Source organism: Pseudorca crassidens, chromosome 20 (assembly GCF_039906515.1).
Source record: "Pseudorca crassidens isolate mPseCra1 chromosome 20, mPseCra1.hap1, whole genome shotgun sequence".
Lineage (NCBI taxonomy): Eukaryota > Metazoa > Chordata > Mammalia > Artiodactyla > Delphinidae > Pseudorca > Pseudorca crassidens.
Window position 1 is genome coordinate 47,212,799 of NC_090315.1, and position 22,704 is coordinate 47,235,502.

A 22,704-nucleotide genomic window follows, 5' to 3' on the forward strand; every position below is an offset into this window, starting at 1 on the left:
GAGCGGGCTCGAGTCAGACTGACGGGGCTCCACCACTGTAACATGGATTGCATTATTACTCCCACTGTAACATGAGGATAAGGGTACCTGCTTCACGGGTTTCTTTTAAAGATTAAATAAGTTAATATCTGTAAAATGTTTCAAACATTTCCTGGTACATACTGAGTACTGAATATCTATTGCTCCTATTATTGTCAGTATTAACTCTCCACTTCTTTGCTGTAGGTCTCTTGGAATCGCAGCTTTTTTTGTTGTTTTTAAATTAATTAATTAATTAATTTTTGGCTGCATTGGGTCTCCGTTGCTGCGCGTGGGCTTTCTCTAGTTGCGGTGAGCGGGGGCTACTCTTCATTGTGTGCAGGCTTCTCATTGCAGTGGGTTCTCTTGTTATGAAGCATGGGCTCTAGGCACACGGGCTTCAGTAGTTGTGGCACGTCGGCTCAGTAGTTGTGGCTTAGGGGCTCTATAGAGTGCAGGCTCAGTAGTTGTGGTGCATGGGCTTAGTTGCTCTGCAGCATGTGGGAACTTCCTGGACCAGGGCTCGAACCCGTGTCCCCTGCATTGGCAGGTGGATTCTTAACCACTGCGCCACCAGGGAAGTCCTGGAATCACAGCTTTCTAACCCTTGCTTTACTTCACAGAGGGTTTGGGGACTTACATAAGTTATATAAGTCAGTCCCATCAAGCCTTTGCCATAAGTTTATAGCTGATGTTTCCCTGTCTGTACATATCTCAGAGGGTGTAGAGATTTTTCAGGGTGTTTCTGCTCATGAGTTGTACAGGAGGACTGTACTGAATCTGTGCTTCAGTCTTCCCACGTCCAACTTCTAGTGATTAATTTGGTCAGAGAAAAGGATGGCTTATAGTTTGCTTTTGTTTGCAAGAATAGACATTCCTGCCTCACCATGCCTTGGCGGGTGAGCACTTAAATGTCTGGGTTTACATAATAGAGTAAATGGAGTAGGTTGTGACAATCTGCTCACTGCCATTGCCTATTTTGAGGTGGTTTGAATACACAGGTTGGGAGCAGCAGTATCTAAAATGAGACTGTGAGAGTGAATGAATTGTACGTGAAACAAAATTGAAAGAGGAAATCACCAAAGGAATGCAGCAAGAGGATCGTTTTACCCCAAAACATGGGAAGAGCTTTTAAAAATACTATTGTTCTAGTAACCTGCAAAATAAACATCAGGAAGAGGCATGGGAACAACTGAGTAAAAACTACATTAGCCCAGAGAAAAGGCTTGAGTATAGCCTCTGCATATATGAACTCATCAGTGACACAGGCTTTAGGAAGCTATGGCTCTGTGAACTTTCTCCATTTTTAATCAGAAACGGTGATGGTACTGTAAATAAGATTGCTGATACTGGTATGAGAGGGCTGGTAAAGGCTATGCAGTATGACTGGTGAGTCATTTTTCCTTTTCTCTGAGGACAATAACATATAAATGAAGCTTTGGCATATTGCCTGTAGATAGGATATTATCATACAGTACCTGCCTTTGATTTCTTTGTTATATGGTTCTAAGTTTGATGTTGTTTGAATACTTTTCAAAGTCTGATTTGCATTCAGCTGAACTTGTTTCTTTTAGTAGTGTAAAGATGTTGCTCCACTGTTGTCTCATTCGAATTGTTTCTAATAAGAAGTCTGCTGCCATCCTTATTTTTTAATGTACTTTTTTCCTCTTTTAAGATTTTTTGTCTCTATCACTAGTTTTATCGCATCATGTTATGATGTGCCTTGGTGTAGTTTCATTTATGTTTCTTGTGTTTGGGATTTGTGGAGCTTCATGGATCTGTGAGGTACTACTTTTTGTCAAAATCGGAAATTCTTCAACCATTATTTCTTCAAATCTTTTTTTTTTTTTTCTGTCTGCTTCATTCCTTCTCCCCTTCACCTTCAGGGATTCCAATTATATATGTATTAGATCATTTTAAGTTAACTCACAGCTTACCGATGCTCTGGTTTGGTGAGGTTTCTTTTTCAGAGGCAGGGCACTCTTTACTCTGTGTGCTTCTTTTTTTTTTTTGGTAGCCCATACAGGGAATGAATGTGTTTCATTTTTGACCTTCCATGTCTCCACTTAATTTTTGAACATATCACATACAGTTAAAATAACTGCTTTACTGTCATCCTCTGCTAATCTATGTAAGTTCTAAGTTGGTTTGATTATTTTCCTCATTATGAATTGTGTTTTCTTGCCTCTTTAAAAGTCTACTAATCTTTGATTGGATACCAGTTATTGTGAATTTTACCTTGTTGAGAGCTGGATATTTTTGTATTCCTAAAAATTTCCAGTTTATTCTGGGATGTGCTTAAGCTACTTAAAAACTGTTTGACCCCTTCATATCTTATTTTTAAGTTTTGTTGGGCAGGACCAGCACACTAACCAAGAGCCAATTATTCCCCATTACTGAAGAACAAAACTTCTGAGAACTCTACTCAAATGTTCCATGAACTTTTTCTGACCCTGTATGTGCATCAGGTGCTGTTCCCTCTTACCTTTTGGGCTGGTTCTTTCTCAGCCTCAAGTAGTTTCCTAACATGCATGCACTGGTCAGCACTTTGCTGAATAATCATGGAGGACCCTGTGAAGATCTCCAGAGGTCTCTCTTCTCTGGTACTCTGTCCTGCAAATTCTAGCTGCCTTGCTTTCCCCAGACTCACCTTTATCTCCTCAGCTCAGGGAGTCTGCTGGATTCCACCTAGGTTCCTCACCCTAAGTTGTAACTTTAAGGCAGTAGGGTGGGATAATCAAAGGGCTTACCTTATTTGGTTCTCATCTCTCAGGGATCACTGTTCTTCACTGTGTAGTGTCCAGTGTCTCAAGAACCATTCTTTAATACATTTTGTCTTGTCTTTTTAGTTGTTTCAGCTGGGAAAGGTACATCTGGTCTCTATTGCTCCATCTCAGCTGAAAGTAGAAGTCAAATATAGTTTTTAGGTATATATGGTAAGAGTCCTGCATACCTTTCTAAGTCGCTACCTATGCTTATGAAATTTCCCAAAAGGTGTGATTAACTTAGGAGCCTGATTTCCCCAACACACTTCCCTGAACATGACGGATGCTGACTCACTCTTAGGATCAAAGTTTGAAACTGCTTCATCCTTTTGCTTAATCACAGTGATGAGCAGTGAAAGAAATGTAGGTAAATGCATAATTTTGGCCACTTTTTGCCTTGCCATAATGCCACATAGAGTGGAAAAACCAGTTGTTAGGTTTTGAAGTTGTAAGTCAGCCCATGAAGCAGAGGTATGACTGACAATAAAACACTATTTCAGCTCTTCCCCCTTGTTATAAGGGTTATCACTGTTCATAAAGGTAATTCAAGTAAAAAAGAAACACTTTTATTTCAATGACGTCCTTCACGCAGACCATTTTTCAGGCTAACTAAATGTGGCTCAAGGAAATCCAATAACTTGGAAGTGTGGTTCTTACTCTGAGATGAATTCATTGCACTCAAAAGGCTTACCTTATAAGTAACACACAAGAATGCTAAAAATCTGGCCTCAGCAGACACTAGTCATTCGTGTGAAAGTCAACTTATATTTGTTTGTTATGTTTATTATTTTGGTAGAAATTTGATCCTACTTTAAATTGGTAATATAATAATACATCCATGATAAGTGAAAAACTTAAGTGTTAACTCATTACCTGCTTTCAAAATTCTCAAGATTTGTTCCGGGGTACCCTTCCCACTATGCTTATCTGTAGATGATCTGCTCCACTAACACCAGTCTACCTTCCAAACACACCCTGTACTTTTCCCTCTATATTTAAAGCCTTAGCTAATGTCATTCACTAGATGACATCTATCTCATCACATCTGTCCAGTGTCTTTTCTGAAAAGATCAATGAAACTAAAAGCTGGTTCTTTAAGAAGATAAACAAAATTCATAAACCTTTAGTCAGACTCATCAAGAAAAGAAGGGAGAGGACTCAGATCAATAAGATTAGAATGGAAAAGGAGAAATTACAATGGACACCACAGAAATACACAGGATCATAAGAGACTGCTACAAGCAACCATATGCCAATAAAACAGACAACCTAGAAGAAATGGACAAATTCTTAGAAAGGTACAATCTTCCAAGACTGAACCAGGAAGAAATAGAAAATATGAACAAACCATTCACAAGCACTGAAATTGACACTGTGATTAAAAAACTCCCAACAAACAAAAGGTCCAGGACCAGATGGCTTCACAGGTGAATTCTATCAAACATTTAGAGAAGAGTTAACACCTATCCTTCTGAAACTCTTCCAAAAATTGCAGAGGAAGGAACACTCCCAAACTCACTCTATGAGGCCACCATCACCCTGATAACCAAAACCAAAGATACCACAAAAAAAAAGAAAGAAAATTATAGGCCAATATCACTGATGAACATACACACAAAAATCCTCAACAAAATACTAGCAAACCAAATCCAACAATACATTAAAAGGATCATACACCATGATCAAGTGGGATTTACCCAAGGGGCACAGGGATTCCTCAATATCTGCAAATCAGTGTGATACACCAGGTTAACAAATTGATGAAGAAAAACCACATGATCATCTTAGTAGATGCAGAAAAAGCTTTTGACAAAATTCAACACCAATTTATGATAAAAACTCTCCAGAAAGTGGGTATAGAGGGAATCTACCTCAATATAATAAAGGCCATATATGACAAACCCACAGCTAATATCATACGCAACAGTGAAAAGCTGAAAGCATTTCCTCAAAGATGAGGAACAAGACAGGGATGCACATGCTTGCCACTTTCATTCAACATAGTTTTGGAAGTCCTTGCCATGGCAATCAGAGAAGAAAATGAAATAGAAGGAATCCAAACTGTAAAAGAAGTAAAACTGTCGTTGTTGGCAGATGACATGATACTATACTATATAGAAAATCCTAAAGATGCTACCAGAAACTACTAGAGCTCATCAATGAATTCGGTAAGGTTGCAGGATACAAAATTAATACACAGATATCTCTTGCATTGCTATACACTAACAACAAAAGATCATAAAGACAAATTAAGGAAACAATCCCATTTACCATCACATCAAAAAGAATAAAATACCTAGGAATAAACCTACCTAAGGAGGCAAAAGACCTGTACTCTGAAAACTGTAAGATAAGAAATCGATGACACCAAAAGATGAAGAGATATACCATGTTCTTGAATTGCAAAAATCAATACTGAAAAAATGACTATACTACTCAAGGCAATCTACAGATTCAATGCAATCTTTATTAAATTACCAATGGCATTTTTCACAGAACTAGAACAAAAGAATTTTAAAATTTGTATGGAAACACAAAAGATCTCAAATAGCCAAAGCAATCTTGAGAAAGAAAAATACAGCTGGAGGAATCAGGCTCCCTGACTTCAGACTATACTACAAAGCTACAGTAATCAAGACAGTATGGTACTGGCACAAAAACAGAAATATACATCAATGGAACAGGATAAAAAGCCCAGAAATAAAACCACACACCTATGGTCAATTAATCTATTACAAAGGAGGCCAGAATATACACTGGAGAAAAGACAGTCTCTTCAATAAGTGGTGCTGGCAAAACTGGACAGCTACATGTAAAAGAATGAAACTAGAACATTCTCTAACACCATACACAATAATAAACTCAAAGTGGATTAAAGACCTAAATGTAAATTGGACACTATACAACTCTTAGAGGAAAACATAGGTAGAACACTCTTTGACATAAATCGCAGCAAGATCTTTTCTGACCCACCTCCTAGAGTGATGAAAATAAAACCAAAAATAAAAGGGACCTAATTAAACTTAAAAGGTTCTGCACAGTGAAAGAAGCCATAAGCAAACGAGAAGACAAGACACAGAATGCTAGAAAATATTTGCAGATGAAGTGACTGACAAGGGATTTATTTCCAAAATATACAAATAGCTCACACAGCTCTATGTCAAAAAACCAAACAACCTAAACAGAAGATGGGCAGAAGCTCTAAATAGACATTTCTCCAAAGAAGACATACAAATGGCCAAAAAGCACATGAAAAGATGCTCAACATCAGTATCAGAGAAATGCAAATCAAAACTACAAAGAGGTATCACCTCACACCGGTCAGAGTGGCCATGATCAAGAAGTCTACAAACAATAAATGCTGGAGAGGGTGTGGAGAAAAGAGAACCTTCCTGTATTGTTAGTGAGAATGTAAATTGGTACAACCATTATGGAGAACAGTATGGAGGTTCCTTAAAAACCTAAAAATAGAACTACCATATGATCCAGCAATCCCACTCCTGGGCATATATCTGGAGAAAACTATAAGTAGAAATAATATATGCACCTCAATGCTCATTGCAGCATTATTTACAAGAGCCAAGACATGGAAGCAACCTAAATGTCCATCGACAGAGGAATGGATAAAGAAGATGTGGTACATATATACAACGGAATATTACTCAGCCATAAAAAAGAATGAAGTAATGCCATTTGGAGCAACATGACTGGACCTAGAGATTATCATGCTAAGTAAGTCACACAGAGAAAGAAAAATATCATATGACATCACTCGTATGTGGAATCTAATTTTTAAAAACGATACAAATGAACTTATTTACAAAACAGAAACAGACTTTCAGATATCGAAAACAAAATTACCAAAGGGGAAATGTGGGGGGAGGGTAAAATCAGGAGTTTGGGATTAACACACACACACACTACTATATATAAGACAGATAATCAACAAGGACTTACTGTATATCACAGGGAACCCTACTCAATATTCTGTGATAACCTATATGAGAAAAGAATCTGAAAAAGAATGTGTATATGTATAACTGAGTCACTTTGCCTTACACCTGAAACTAACACAACACTGTAAATCAAGTATACTCCAATAAATTTTTTTTAAAAATTGGTGCAGCCACTATGGAAAACAGTATACAAGTTCCTCAAAAAATTAAAAATATAACTACCATATGATTCAACAATTCCAGTTCTAGGTATTAATCCAAAGGAAGTGAAATCACTATCTCAAAAAGATATCTGCATCCCCTATTCACTGCAACATTATTTACAACAGCCAAGACATGAAAACAATCTAAATGTCCATCAACAGATGAATGGATAGCGAAAATGTTATGTATATATACAATGGAATATTATTCAGCTATAAGAAAGACGGAAATCCTGCTATTTGCAACAACATGGATGGTAACCTTTAGGGCATTATACTAAGTAAAATAAGTCAAAGAAGGACAAATATCGTAAGATCCTACTTATATGTGGAATCAGAAAACCAAACTTAAAGATATAGCAAACAGATTGGTGGTTGCTAGAGGCTGGAGGAGTGGGTGAAATGAGTGAAGGTGGTCAAAAGGTACAATCTTCCAGTTAGAAGATAATTAAGCCCCAGGGGTGTAATGCATAGCATGGTGACTATAGTTCTGTTAACAATACTGTATTGTAAATTTGAAAGTTGCTAAGATAGTAGATCTTAAAAGTTCTTACACAAGACAAAAAACTGTAACAGTGCGTGGTAATGGATTTTAACTAAACTTACCCTGGTAGTCATTCTGCAATATACCCATATATGAAATCATTATGTTGCACACCTAAAAACTAACAATTATGTTGCACACCTAAAAAGTATGTCAATTACTTCTTAATAATAACAATAAATGAATACTGATGGTATAAAAAATAGCTGTGTAATTTTTTAAAATACATAGAATTTAAATACACAACATTAGCATTTAGGTCAGAAGAGGGTAAATGGAGTTAAAATCCTTTATACTTCTTGTATTGTCCATGAAGCAAGTGAAAGTACTGATCCCCATTAGGCTTTTGTGTGTTAAGAATGGTTTTAATTTCTTTGTTTAAGTTTCATGTATTTATGCATTTGTAGTCAATATTCAAAATATGACACAGGAAGAGCTGAATGTTCAATCAGTTCAATAAATGGTCTATAAATTGAGAAGGCATTCTTGCCATAGAGGAGAAAATCAGCATTCAGAAAGAGAAACATTTAAGTTTTTAATTTTCATAACTTCGTTAGCAAAATAAAATACACCCACTAGCCAAACCTCAAACTCTAGCGCCTTCAAAAAAAAAAATCCTTGAGTGCTACAGACTTATTTTTAAGTCAGATCTACTGAGATATAATCTACACACAGTAAAAATCATCCTTTTTAGGTGTACAGTTTTATGAGTTTTGACAAATGTATATGTTGGATCACCACCAAAAATCAACATATAGGATATTTCCATTACCCCTGAAAAGTTCCCTCCTTTGTTGTCAGTCCTCTCCCAATCCCCATCTCAAGCACCACTGATCTGTTTTCTTTCCCTATAGCTTTACCTTTTAGAGAAGAATGTAATATAAACAGAAGTATACAGTAGGTAGCCTTTTGTGTCTGGTTTCTTTCACTAAAGGATAAGGCTTTGGAGATTCATCTATGTTGTTAAATATGTCAACAGTTCCTTTTTTTTTTCATGGAATAGTGTTCCACTGTGTGGCTATACCCTGATTTAGTTACCCATGCACCAGCTGATGGATATTTGGGTCTTTTCCAGTTTGGGACAATTTTTAATAAAGCTGCCATAAACATTCATGTGCAGATCTTTGTGTGGACATATGTTTTATTTTCTCTTGAGTAAATACCTAGGCATGGGATTGCTGGGTTATATGGTAAATGTAAAATATAACTTTATAAGAAGATACCTCTGGTAGACAGACTCTAAGATAGCGGCAATTATTCCAGCCTCCTAGTATTTATGCCCTGTGTAATACGATTCCCTTGAGTGTAGGTGGAACCTGCTTCTAACCAACAGAATATGGCAAAAGTGAAAGGATGTCACGTCCATGATTATATTACATAAAATTTTAACTTTTGTCTTGCTAGCAGACTTCCTCTATTTATTCTCTTTCTTCTTGGTTCTGATGAAGTAAGATGTCACATGAATTAGCCCATTAGCAAGAAACTGAGGGCAACCAACAGCCAACAATGAACTGAGGCTCTCAATCTGATGGCTCACAAGGAATTAAATCCTGCCAACAACCACATGAGCTTGAAATCAGATCTTTCCCCATTTGAGCCTCAGATGAGACTCCAAGCATGACTGACACCTTGACTGCAGTCTTGTTAGAGACCCTAAACAGAGGACTCAGTAAAGCTCAGCCCAGAATCTTGAGTCATAGAAACTCTGATATCACACGTGTGTTGTTTTAAACAGCTAAGTGTATATAATTTATGTGGCAATTGATAATTAATACACTGCCGGTTTTCTAAAATGATAATACCAATTTACATTCCCATCAGCAATGGGAATTCCACTTGCTTTGCACACTCACTAGTACTTGGTAGTGTCAGTTTTTCTAAATTACAACCATTCTAAAATGTGTGAACTGGTATCTCACTGCAATTTTGTGTTTCCCTTATGACTAATAACTTGGACTATCTATTCATGTGCTTATTTGCCATCCATCTTTTTATTTTACTAACATTGTATTTTGAAGACCAGAGCTTTAAATTTCAAGACAATTTGTCAGTTTTTCTTCTGTGGTATGTACTTTCTGTGATCCAAGAAATCTGTGCTAATCTAAGGTCACTTTAGACTTTTAAAGACTTTCTCCTACATCTTCTTTTAGAAGTCTTAGAATTTTAGATTTTACATTTAAATCTATGATTCATTCTGAGTTATTATTTTTGTATAGTATGTGAAGCATGGGTTTTGGGGTTCTATTTTTTTTTTTTTTTTTTTGCATATAGATGTCGAATTGTTCCAGTACCATTTGTTGGAAAGACTATCATTCCTCCATTGAATTACCTTTGCATCTTTGTTGAAAATCAATTAACCATATATGTGTGGTACTATTTCTGGACTCTATTCTGTATCACTGATCTCTTTACCTATCCAAATCGACACTGCATTGTCTTGATTACTATAGCTTCTTAGTAAGTCTTGAGATCAGGTACTGTAAGTCCTCTAACTTTGTTCTTCTTTATCAAAATTGTCAATTCCCTCTAATTTGATGTATATGGTTCAATATCATACCCATCAAAAACTCAATAGGCTGTACTGTAGCCAATTCAATAAGCTAATTCTAAAATTTATGTTGTGTTATGGTCTAAATCTTTGTCTCCCCCCAAAATTCATAAGTGGAAAACCTAATGTCCAAGGTGGTGGTATTAGCCAGTGGGGGTCTTTGGGAAGCGATTAGGTCATAAGAGCAGAGCCCTCATGAATCGTATTAGTACCCTTATAAAAGAGGCCCCAGAGGGCTAGTTCACTCATTTGCCACATGTGGATACAACAAGAAGTCTGCAACCTGGAAGAGGGCCCTCACCTGACCGTGGTGGCCTCCTGATCTTGGACTTCTAGCATCCAGAACTGGGAGAAATAAATTTCTGTTTGTAAGTTACCCAGTCTGTGGAATTTTTTTATAGCAGCCTGAACAGTGTAAGACATGGAAATACAAAAGACCAAAAAGAACCATAACACTCTTGAAGAATAAACACGTAGAATATCTTGTTCTATCAGATATAAAGGCTTGTAATATAGTAATTAAAACAGTGTGAATAGATGCATAGATGGACAAATAGAACATAGAATAGAGAGCCCAGAAATAGACCCACACATATATGGATACTTAACTTATGACAACATTCAGAGCAGTAGGGTAACAATGGTCCTTTCAATAAAAGATACTAGAAAAACTGGGTATCCATGGGTGAAAAAATATGAATCTGGACCCCTCTGTAGCATCATTTTCTACAGATGGATTATAGACCTAAAATCTCTTTCAGCAAAACAATATAAAATTTTTAGAGGATAATATAGAAGAATATTTTCATGAACTTAGGGTAGAGATTTCTTTTTAAAAAATCATTTATGAGAAAGGGAGATGCTGTTAAATTTGACTGTATTAAGAACTTCTTCAGCATATCAAAAGACACTAGGTAGAATATGAAATGTAAGCCACAGAGGAGGAGAAAGCCTTTGCAACATGTGTAACTAAACAAAGTACTAGTATTCCCGTATACAAAGAACTCCTACTAAAGTCATTAAGAAAACAACAGACAAGTGGATAAATGGGCAGAAAACCTCAACAGGCACTTCACAAAAGAAGAAATTCAAAAGGCCGATTAACATCTGAAAAGATAATCTCATCAGTAATCAGGGGAATACAGATTAAAAGCACAACGTGATACTATTACATATCCACAAGATTAGCTAAAAATCTGACAATACCAAGTGTTGATATTGATTTTGAAAACTCTTAAAAACTAATGTGGGCTGTAAATTGGACAACACTCTGGCATTATACAGTAAAGACAGAGATATGCATGACATATGACACAGCAATTCCACTCCTATTTGTATACCCTAAAGAAACTCACCAACAGGTACTCGCTTGTGGTACAAAAACATTATTCTAGCAGCCCTTTTTGGAAAGACCCCATACCGGAAACTCTTTTATTCATAGATCAAGACTTACAAAGTAAAACTTTAAAGAAAAGCAAGAATGTAATTTCCATGAAAGCCAGGACAGTGGTTACCTCTACTAAAGGTGGTGATGAGAAAGGGGCATGTGGAAACAGGAAGGTGTTTCTGGAGTTCTGGGGTTCTATTTCTTAACCTGGGTGATAAGTTTTTCCTTTATATGATTTGGTTAAACTGTACTTTTAAGTATTTTAAGCCCTTCTCTGTAATATGTGTATGTTTTCCACAGTAAAATGGATTTTTATATATACAAGATGCAATACAGGTTGCATAATAAACTAGAGTTTATATATAGAAATAAATAACAAATATATTTATTTTATACATATAAATGTATAACAGTGTGTGTGTGTGCAATGAGTATCTCTGATGGATTCAAAAGATACTAGTAACAGTGGTTGCTTTTGAGGAACTGGGGGGTCAAAGATGGGAGAGACTTAATTTTCATTTTATTTCCTTTTTACTGTTTGAATTTTATACAAAGTATATTACTTTTACAAAATGTGTTTTAAGTGTTATTTAAAACACAATGAACAACAAAAGAAAAATTACATCTTATACTAAATGAGCCTAATATTACAGTGGGCCAAGAAAGTGGGTTCATCTCAGGTTTACTCCAGTGAAGAAGAGATTTAGATGCAAATGCTGCTTCTTTTGTAGCCACTGTTTACCTCTTTGGGATGTGCAGTACCAGCTCACATCCCTGGTTTTAAGTATTTTGGTACGGTGACACCATAATGAGTTTCATCACAAACTAGTGATGAAAAAGTCACTATGGTTCTGGGAAAAACAGAACCTAAACAGGTGACTTGATGAGGCTTAAAAGTGTGTCACTGACCTACTTTGGGTTTGATCTTGATGTTTATTGGTGATGAAGGCATCTCTCTCCCGTAAACCTGACAATTTACTCCCACCCATATCACTTGGATATAATGGCAAAGTAAATCCACTGACAAGTGCCCAGAATCATGAGGTGGCTGCCACACTTATAGAACTTAAAAACAGTTCCAAGGTTTTTCTTAAAGTGTTTTGTTCTTTCAGATTGCTATAAGTGACTTACAATGTGCTTTTTAGAAAACACTCAGAAAATCTTTTCTGGATGGCAATACTCATAGGAGGAAAAATTGAGACAATCAGAAGGAAGCTCCTATTTAGTAATATGTTTAGTAATTTAGTAAAAATTTAATAATTTCAGTAATGTTTTAATGCTAGGAATATGAAGGAAAGAACATTTTATACAATAGTTAAAACCGATATAGCTGAGAATACTTCACTTAATCCTCTTTCCTAAAGGCCCGTTATGATATCTTTTGTTTTCATCCAGTTCCAATCTCTTGCCTACTCCTCAGCTTGCTGTATCAAATCCTTTTATGATGAGGACTACACGTACACACTCCTCAGCTTGCTTGCTTGTTTTTTTTTCTTTTCTTTCTTCTCCTCTCCCCTCCCTCTCTCCCCTTACCCCCTCCATCTTCTCTTTCTCTCACTCCCTCCCTTTCTTCCTTCTTTCCTTCCTCCCTTCCTTCCAAGTATGTGGTTTGGGATCCCATTTCCAGTGACTGGTTATAAATATCCTTCCTTACAATACACTGAGGAATATACTTTTCTTCTTCTATATATTTTTACAGTTAAAAGTTCAAGTAAGGTAGTCATGCTGCTCAAGCCTTTTGGTAGACGTTCTTTTGGTAAAACGTATCATAGCATAGTGTGATAAAGATAAATGAAAGAAATCTACTGAAGGAAATATTTTCTGAAACTTCACTTCTTAACTTTCTTTTTAAAGAGTAATTTATGTCCTAGTTTGTTTTTTTTTTAATTTAAAGGTCCATTAGATATAAAGACTGCCTATATTAACATACAAGAAACTGTGATTCTCTAGCAAGAATTTACAAATGATTTCCTACATTTTGGTATCTAATTATAACCATTACAGCTAAAATTTATAAAGATAAGCACACAGATCAAAGCACCCCAATTTATTCAGTTTTAGGTTTGGACTCAGCACTTTAAAGCCATGTTCTTATTTACCGAATGCCGAGAAGTGAATCACTGCAGATTCTTGACTAATATGGTTTGTGAATTCCATCAGAGGTCGTTCCTTGTTTAGATACAAGTGAAATTCAAAGGTCAAGTGTAAATTTTTTAAGTAACCACCATGTTCTTGTCTTTTCTACCATAACTGTAAGAAATTATGAACAGTGTCAATCTAGAATATGGCCTCCTCTGATTGCCCAAGAAGAGAATGTAAACCCCAGTGCTAATACGATATTCTAATCTATAAAGCAACAGATCTTTCAGGACTCTAGGAAATAGCCGGAGGGCTGTCGATAGGAGCACCAAACCCAGGCAAGACATCTAGGACATCCACTCTGGGTTAATCTCTTAGCTTTCACAATAGGAGAACATATCAAAAAAAGAAAAAAGGAAGCCAGCAGGTATACTAGGGACAATGGAATATCATGTCTAATTACAGGAGAGCTTTGCTTATCCAGTGGCCCCTTCAGATAAAATCTCCTTGAGTTTTTAACGTGTTTTGACAGGACACCTGCCTGAAGTCTTGCAGGACATCACTGAAAAGGATCTTCCTTGGTCTTTATTAGCAAATAATTTTCATAGTTGCCAAATACAAATGGAAAATGACTAGCTTAGACCATTGCTGCCCTTTATTTACTTCTTATTTGCCTGGGGCATTTCTGGACCCTCTCCAGGATATAGCAACTGCTCCACACCTTCTAGTTCGTGCAAAGATGAGGCCTAGAGCAACAGAGGAGATCCTCCTTATAAGACATATTTCTTCCCAGAGAAGTCTGTGTGTTTCTTTATGTTTATAACTGTATGCAAAGGAGCTTGGAATTTGAGAGATTGTGAAACATGAAGAAGAGTTTGCAATCTGCCACATTCTAGTACTTAAGGCTCCCAAAGAAGCCATGTAGTGCATCTGACTATCCTCCAACAAGAACTGTCCTCTGATGTGTCTGAAAGAAAGCTGACCATCATGTGCAGACTCTTCATGGACTGGCTCTCTATTTGGACAGCTGCATAATATCGAGATCTCTGATACCCTGTCTGGGGACAAAATTTTCTCAGCTGTGCAGGTACCAGGTTATCCTGGAATACAGTGAAATAAAAATAAAACCTTTCTTTTTGTCTGTCGGGCAGAAAAATGATATTGCTTTGTTAAAATCTGGTTTGTTTCCCTTTTCTGTTACCTAACCAGTTCTTCAACCTGGAGCTGGAAGTGATTGAGACTTTAAAATGCTTTGTTACTGGTTGTTTCTTCTAATAAGCACAATGGTTTACTCCCTTTGGAGGCAGGGGCCCCATGTAATGAGTTGATGCTTCTGTTAACTCTAAGAACCCTTAATTATTTCCACCATTTTCTCCATGTGTTTCCTTCGCCGACTGTGTGAATCAGAGGCAGGCTGCTGGTTGTCAGAGACTGCAAATTCACTGGCCTTCCTTGTTGGCAAGGAACTGAATTCTGCAGCGTCTGAATTCATGGACAGAGTATCCTGTCTCAGAGTTAGTGCAGCACCTTCTGTTTTTAGTTTACTGGTGATCGGGGCACATCACAAGAACTTGGAGTGCAGCTAAAGCCAAATCAGACTTGACAGAAAATTATTAGCAGGGTACAGAAGGAAAAAGGATCCCCCTTCCTTTCTGTAATCAGGTTAATATGTGCATGGAATGTTTCACTTTAAAAGGTAGTGTGTTTTGGCAAAGCTGGTTTCTTCAGCAGAATTTCAGTTCCCATTATTCGAGGCTATCCATTGCTGCTCTGGCAGGGCCTTTGATCAGTAAACTCGGCGGGGGAGAAGGGCATAGGCATATTAATAACTTCAACATGTGGCCCTTCGGCCCAGCTGTACCCTTGTCTTGGAAAAAGGCCAACTGGAAAGGGTTTTCTTAACGTGACCTATGTATGCATATTTTGGAAAGGGGTAAAGGGAAGATAGGGGTTCAAAGAAGAAACAAAATCTGGTTTTATGGTAGCTCTTTCTTTTGTCCCGGTTCCCTACTTCGGGCGTTCTGCTACTACATATTTGGATCCTACGGACTCTGGCTCCACCCTAGACTTTTACTATCTTCATTCCTTCTGCTATAACGTTATAAAGATTAAAGCTGTTGGTTTAATTTACATACTGGCTCAGGCAAGGTTAGGGAGAGGCAGGAGGCTCTGTAAGAGTCTGTTGGGATAAGAGATTAATGGGAACCAGGTGCCTGAAATGGGAGTCCAGGGTCCATTTTGCCAGGACTGTGTCTTTTGCCCTTTCCCCCCTGCATTGGTATTTTTGACTGTTTTATTTTAACAATCATAGGCTTTAGGCCTCATTAAATTACTGCCACAGACTAGAGCCCAGCCTTCTCTTTCAGTGTGTGTTTCCTTGTATTATTTCATACCATCTTCCTTTCATTTTCTTCTTCTGGGATGTTCATTTGCCATGTGTCCCTGTCTGGTCCTCAAAAGGTTCCTGAGTGACTCTATACCATAGTCATGGAGAGCAGGCTTAGCTCATCACAAGTGGCTTTTCAAAAATGAACTCAGCTGACATTTATCTCTTGTTCCCTCTCTCTCCTCCTCTTCCTCCTTCAATTTTATTATATCCTTACCATTTCCTTGATCCAAATTTTCCACATTTCTAATTCCCTAACCGTCTGATACCAACTTGTCACAGAAGATTAGCAGGGAATGATCCCAGGGATGGGATGTGATACCCCAGGGCACTGTATTACCTAGGATACAAATATGATGTCTGTAAAAAAGGCCAAAATAACAATGGTTTAAACAAGGTAGCAGTTACTTTTTGTGTCACGTAACAGTTCAAGCACGAGCAGCAGTGGGGCTGAGAAGGTGGGGCCATCGTCTCAGATACCCTGACTCCTTCTCCCCTGTTGCTTTCTTATTCTCAACACACAGCTTCCATCATATAGTGTAGGATTGCTTCTCCAGTTCCTGTCCTCACAGCAGGAAAGGAGAAAAGTGGGGGAGGGCATGCTCCTTCCATTTTAAAAGTATTAAGTTGTACTTGCTACCTCTTATATTCTACTGTCCAGAACCTAACCACCTGGCCACACTTAGCTGTCAGGGAGATTGGGACATGAATTCTTCAGCTGCTGGTTTTCTTTGCCACAGAAACCTGCTTAGCATTTTGTTTCAGATAACTATGGGCATTGTGAAAGTTATAAACTGTACTAGCACACTATGCTGTCTTCTTGGAAAATGTGAAAATTAGAAGAACAGAACAGGTAATAGTATGATGGTTATGTTTTGCTTGTTTTTGAACTACTGTTCTCTGGTCACCTCAATCATTTATTCAATCAACAAAGTAAGCATGTCAGATACTGTACAAGACCCTGGGCTTACAAAATTGCCTTTAACAGAGGACTTGCCTTTATGTATCTGCCCAGGTAAAGCAGTCAGACAAAAATGCCGATGTGCATGAACATGGAACTTCAGGGGGACTTTCAAAAGGAGTTTGTTCAGCAGATAAAAGGAAAAAAGTTAAGTAGGAGTGGGATAATTAAAAAATCTTATATGCCAGAATAAGAAGATTCAAATTTATCCAGTAAAAGGCGATAGTGAAATACCAAAGATAAATTACCAAGAAATAACATGAATAGATTTCACTTTCAAGGGTATGATTCTACTAAAACAGAGTTACTTTATCGATTTGATTACATGAAAATTAAAAAAAAATCTACTTGGCAAATAGATTAGATCAAGATGGCAGAGGAGCAAGACATGGAGCTAACCTTCTCCCACAAATACATCAAAAATACATCAACATGTGGATCGATTCTCAAGGAGCATCTACTGAACGCTGGCAGAAGACCTCAGATTTCCAAAGGGTAAGAAAATCTCCACGTAACTGGGGAGGACAAAAGAAAAAAGGGAAAAAAAAGAGAGGAATCGGGATGGGACCTATGCCCCTGGGAGGGAGCTATGAAAGAGGAAAGCTTTCCACACCCTGAGAAGTCCACTCACTGGCAGGGAAATCAACCAGGACAGAGGAGGAGCTTCGGAGCCTCAGAGGAGAGTGCAGCAACCAGTCTGCAGAGGGCAAAGCAGAGAAAGACCTGCGCAGATGGTTGGTGCTGCTGCCTGGCACCCCCCAGCCTGAGCCGCTCCTCGGCTGAGGCGGACGGGGGCTGGGTGCTGAGGCTTGGGATTCGGAGGTCAGACCCAGTGAGAGGACTGGGGTTGGTTGCCTGGAGACAGCCTGAGGGGGTGAGGGTGAGGTGTGGCACAACTGAGGAGTAAGGGAAGAGGCTGGGCCCACCAGAGAGGCAAGGCGCCATTGTGGGGGGTCGTGGGAGGAGAGGAGCGGGACCACCATAGGAGCTTCTTTCTCTGTGCCCTCTCTCAGGCAGCAGGGCACCGCCTACATGAGTTCCAGGGGCAGGCATGAGGCACTGATGCCATCTCAGACTCCACAGGTGGGTGCAGAATGCTTCCACCACCGAGGGTCCTGTGACAGGGTGGCAACCACCGCCCCTGCCTCCCCAGGAGCATGCATGCGCCGTGCACCTGCTCATTCCTATCAAGGGGATAACAGCCAGCATAAGCTGAGGAAAGAGATGGCAAGCATCCAAACCAAAAACAGCTCACAAACCAAAAGAATACTAAACCCACACAAGCTACACAGAGACATTCCCACGTATAAATAGCCCTCCAAAAACTACAGTAGATAATTATTTCTCCTAAACTCACAGAGGAAGAGAAATAAAACCAAAATGAAGAAGCAAAGGAACCACTCCCAGTTAAAAGAACAAGAAAGGGACTTCCCTGGTGGCGCAGTGGTTAAGAATCCGCCGGCCAATGCAGGGGACGTGGGTTCGAGCCTGGTCCAGGAGATCCCACATGCTGTGGAGCAACTAAGCCAGTGTGCCACAACTACTGAGCCCACGTGCCACAACTACTGAAGCCCGCGTGCCTAGAGCCCATGCTCCGCAACAAGAGAAGCCACTGCAAGGAGAAGCCTGCGCACCACAACGAAGGGTAGCCCCCACTCATTGCAACTAGAGAGCCTACGTGCAGCAACAAAGATCCAACATGGCCAAAAAAAAAAAAAAGACCAAGAGAATTCCACTGAAGGAACAGTGAAACAGACCTCTTCAGTCTAATAAACACCAAAGTTCAAAACGGAGGTAATGAAGATACTGAAGGAATTAAGAAAGGCTACTGAAAGAAATGCAAATTAGTGTGAAAAGGAACTAGAAACTATAAGGAGGAGCCAAGAAAACTTAGAAAATTCATTTGCCAAGATGAAAGCTGAGCTAAAGGCAATAAATAGCAGAATGAATAATACATAAGAAAGTATAAGTGATCTGGAAGATAAAATAATGGAAATTACCCAATCAAAAAAGCAGACAGGGCTTCCCTGGTGGCACAATGGTTGAGGGTCCGCCTCCCGATGCAGGGGACACGGGTTTGTGCCCCGGTCCGGGAGGATCCCACATGCCACAGAGCGGCTGGGCCCATGAGCCATGGCCACTGAGCCTGCGCATCCGGAGCCGGTGCTCCACAACGGAAGAGGCCACAGAAGTGAGAGGCCCATGTACCACAAAAAAAAAAAAAAAAAAAAAGCAGAAAATCAAATAAAAAAATGAAACCAATGTAAGAGACTTATGGGGTAATATAAAGCATGCCAATATACACATAATAGGGGTTCCAGAAGGAGAAGAAAGAGAAAAGGGGATTGAAAATATATTTGAAGAAATTACGGCTGAAAACTTCCCAAACCTAAAGAAGGAAACAGATATCCAGATACAGGAAGCACAGAGTGTCCCAAACAAGGTGAACCCAAACGGAACTATAACAAGACATATTATAATAAAAATGGCAAAAGTTAAAGAGAGGATTCTAAAAGCAGCAAGAGAAAAACAAAGAGTTAATTACAAGGGAACCCCCCATAAGGTTGTCATCTGATTTCTCTACAGAAGTGCTGCAGGCCAGAAGGGCGTGGCAAAACATATTCTAAATCTTGAAAGGGAAAAATCTGCAACACAGAATACTCTACCAAGCAAGATTATCATTTAGAATAGGAGGAGAAATAAAGAATTTCTCAGACAAGCAAAAAGTAAACGAATACAGCAATACTAAAACTACCCTAAAAGAAATATTGAAAGAAATATTTCTCCTCTAAATAGAAAAGAAGCAAGAAGATATAGGAAGCAGGAAATCACAACTGGAAAGTAAATCACTTAAATTAGCCAGTATACAGATCAAAAAGAAAAAAAAACCTATTTGTGAAAGCGATGAAGAACACAAAGAACTGCAAAAGGATAAACATGAAGATGTGAAAGGACATGAAAATCATAAAATATGGGGAAGGAGAGTAAGAAACTGTAGATTCCTTTGTTTTTTTTAGAATGTGTTTGACCCTATCAGTCCAAAGCAAGCAGATATAGGAAGGGGTTAATATACTTGAAAAACAGAGAAACCACAAATCAAAAACATACAACAGATCCACAAAAGCCAAAAAGAAGACAACACAAGCATCAAATAAAAGAAAGTCATCAAACCACAAAAAGAAAAGCAAAAAGAAAAAGGAACAAAGAAACATAGATTCAACTACAAAACGTTTAAATGGCAATAAATACAGATGCATCAATAATTACCTTAAATGTCAATGGACAGAATGTTCCAATCAAATGACACAGAGTAGCAGATTGGATAAAAAAACAAAATCCTAGGACACACACAGATTCAAAGTGAGGGGATGGAAAAAGATATCTCATGCAAACGGAAATGACAAGAAAGTGGGAGTTGCAATACTCATATCAGACAAAATAGGCTTTAAAATGAAGGGCTTCTCCTTCTTGTGAGGGCACTGGAATCACAACGAACTGCTGAACAATCATCAACAGGAAGACCCTGGAACTCACCAAATAAGATACCCCACATCCAAAGACAAAGGAGAAGCCACAATGAGATGGTAGGAGGGGCGCAATCATGATAAAATCAAATCCCATAACCACTGGGTGGGCGACTCACAAACTGGAGAACACTTATACCACAGAAGTCCACCCAATGGAGTGAAGGTTCTGAGCCCCACGTCAGGCTTCCCAATCTGGGGTCCAGCAACGGGAGGAGGAATCCCCAGAGAATCGGACTTTGAAGGCCAGTGGGATTTGATTGCATGACTTCAACAGGACTGGGGGAAACAGAGACTTCACTCTTAGAGGACACACAAAAAGTCTTGTGTGCACCAGGATCCAGTGGGAAGGAGCACTGACCCCATAGGAGACTGAACCAGACTAACCTGATAGTGTTGGAGGATCTCCTGCAGAGGCGGGGGGTGGCTGTGCCTCACCAGGAGGACGAGCACACTGGCAGCAGAAGTTCTGGGAAGTACTCATTGGCATGAGCCCTTCTGGAGTCTGGAATTAGCCCCACCAAAGAGCCTGTAGGCTCCAGTGCTGGGTTGGCTCAGACCAAACAACCAACAGGGAGGGAACACAGCCCAACCCATCAGCAGACAAGCAGATTAAAGTTTTACTGAGCTCTGCCCACCAGAGCAACAGCCAACTCTACCCACCACCAGTCCCTCCCATCAGGAAGCTTGCACAAGCCTCTTAGATAGCCTCATCCACCAGAGGGCAGACAGCAGAAGCAAGAAGAACTACAATCCTGTAGCCTGCAGAATGAAAACCACAATCACAGAAAGATAGACAAGGTGAAAAGGCAGAGGATTATGTCCCAGATGAAGTAACAAAACTGCAGAAAACCAACTAAATGAAGTGGAAATAGAAAACCTTCCAGAAAAAGAATTTAGAATAATGATAGTGAAGATGATCCAGGACCTTGGAAAAAGAATGGAGGCAAGGATCGAAAAGATGCAAGAAATGTTTAACAAAGACCTAGAAGAATTAAGAACAGAGATGAACAATACAATAACTACAATGAAAAATACATTAGAAGGAATCAATACCAGAATAACTGAGGCAGAAGAACGGATAAGTGACCTGGAAGACAGAATAGTGGAAATCACTGCCATGGAACAGAATAAAGAAAAAAAAAAATTGAAAAGAAATGAAGACAGCCTAAGAGACCTCTAGGACAACATTAAACGCACCAACATTCGCATTATAGGGGTCCCAGAAGAAGAGAGAGAAAGGACCGACCCGAGAGAATATTTGAAGATGTTATAGTTGAAAACTTCCCTAACATGGGAAAGGAAATAGGCACCCAAGTCCAGGAAGTGCAGAGAGTCCCAGGCAGGATAAACTCAAGGAGAAACACGCCAAGACACATAGTAATCAAATTGACAAAAATTAAAGACAAAGAATAATTATTAAAAGCGACAAGGGAAAAACGACAAATAACATACAAGGGAACTCCCATAAGGTTAAGAGCTGATTTCTCAGCAGAAACTCTGTAAGCCAGAAGGGAGTGTCACGATATATTTAAAGTGATGAAAGGGAAGAACTTACAACCAACAATATTCTACCCAGCAAGAATCCCATTCGGATTCGACAGAGAAATCAAAAGCTTTCCAGACAAGCAAAAGCTAAGAGAATTCACCACCACCAGACCAGCTCTGCAACAAATGCTAAAGGAACTCCTCTAGGCAGGAAAGAGATTAGCAACTTAAAACAACCTTGTACATATATAGACTGCTATATCAAAACCTCCTGGGAAATTCAGTGACCTTGTGGGGCAGCCGCAACACCAGAAGCAGATATTCTCACCCCAGCTAAAGCTCCCATCCGGGCTCCAGCTCCGGCTCCGGCTCCAGCTCCAGCTCCCACTCCTGCTCCTCCTCCAGCTCCAGCTCCAGCTCCTGCTCAGCGCAAACAGCCTCCACCAGCCTCTGCTTTAGGAAATTCACCCCCTCCTTATGCTTCAGCCTTCAAGGGACCAGAAGACATAAAGGTTTAGGAATAAAAAGGGAACCTAACACCCACAGCAGTAAAAGTCTCAATGTCCATCCAGTCATAAAACACAGCCGTGTGGCTCCCAGGGTCTTGGTGCTCCAACCAGGTGCCAGGCCTGAGCCTCTTAGATGGGAAAGCCAAGTTCAGGACACTGGACCACCAGAGACGTCCCGGCCCCACATAATAGCAAATGGCAAAAGCTCTCCCAGAGATCTCCATCTCAATGCTAAGACCCAGCTCCACTCAATGACCAGCGAGTTACAGTGCTGGACACCCCATAACAAACAACAAGCAATACAGGAACACAACCCCGCCCATTAGCAGAGAGACT

General features: G+C 39.2%; 1 long non-coding RNA gene across 1 annotated transcript in view; it reads right to left on the bottom strand.

The window, feature by feature from the left end:
* LOC137214651 (uncharacterized) overlaps nucleotides 1-22,704 on the bottom strand; it is a 192,717-nt gene that overhangs the window by 32,257 nt on the left and 137,756 nt on the right. The window contains exon 4 of the long non-coding RNA XR_010938974.1: nucleotides 2,769-2,915. This is a non-coding gene — a long non-coding RNA (uncharacterized lncRNA). The remainder of the gene's footprint in view (nucleotides 1-2,768; nucleotides 2,916-22,704) is intronic.